This window comes from Oncorhynchus mykiss, unplaced genomic scaffold (genome assembly GCF_013265735.2).
Source record: "Oncorhynchus mykiss isolate Arlee unplaced genomic scaffold, USDA_OmykA_1.1 un_scaffold_728, whole genome shotgun sequence".
NCBI lineage: Eukaryota > Metazoa > Chordata > Actinopteri > Salmoniformes > Salmonidae > Oncorhynchus > Oncorhynchus mykiss.
This window is the reverse complement of record NW_023494175.1, coordinates 5,001-5,736: the sequence shown is the minus strand read 5'-3', so window position 1 is coordinate 5,736 and position 736 is coordinate 5,001.

Here is a 736-nt window from a genome sequence, read left to right as displayed (position 1 = left end):
AAAAGTGTTGAAAAAAAAAAAAAAATCATACCTTCCATAAATAATTCGGACCGGCCCCCATTGAAAAGGTCCGTAGTAGGGTGCATCATTATCGGACATGAATCTCGGGAACACCGCTAACCGCATAGAGAACCGTGTTTTGGGTTACCAGATGCACGTTTTCAATCACCAGTTGCACGGAGAGAGAAAAAAAAAAATCATACCTTCCATAAATAATTCGGACCGGCCCCCATTGAAAAGGTCCGTAGTAGGGTGCATCATTATCGGACATGAATCTCGGGAACACCGCTAACCGCATAGAGAACCGTGTTTTGGGTGACCAGGTGCACGTTTTCAATCACCAGTTGCACGGAGAAAAAAAAAGTAATCATACCTTCCATAAATAATTCAGGCCGACCCCCATTGAAAAAGGTCCGTAGTAGGGTGCATCATTATCGGACATGTATATCTGTAACACCGGCAAGCGCATTGAGAACCGCATTTTTGGGTTACCAGATGCACGTTTTCAATCACCAGGTGCACGGCTGTGAAAAGTGGGACTCTGTCATTTTTTCGACCAATTTCTGTAATTTTCAAAAAATGATTAAAAATACTTCCCGAAGGGCTAGAGGTCCCAAATTTCGTCTCATACCCTCTCTCGTGATGGGCAACAATTACATAATGTAAAAAAAAATTCGCATCCACAGGAACCTATGCATCCTGTGACATTCACTTTTTTCCCAAAACTTGAAACACG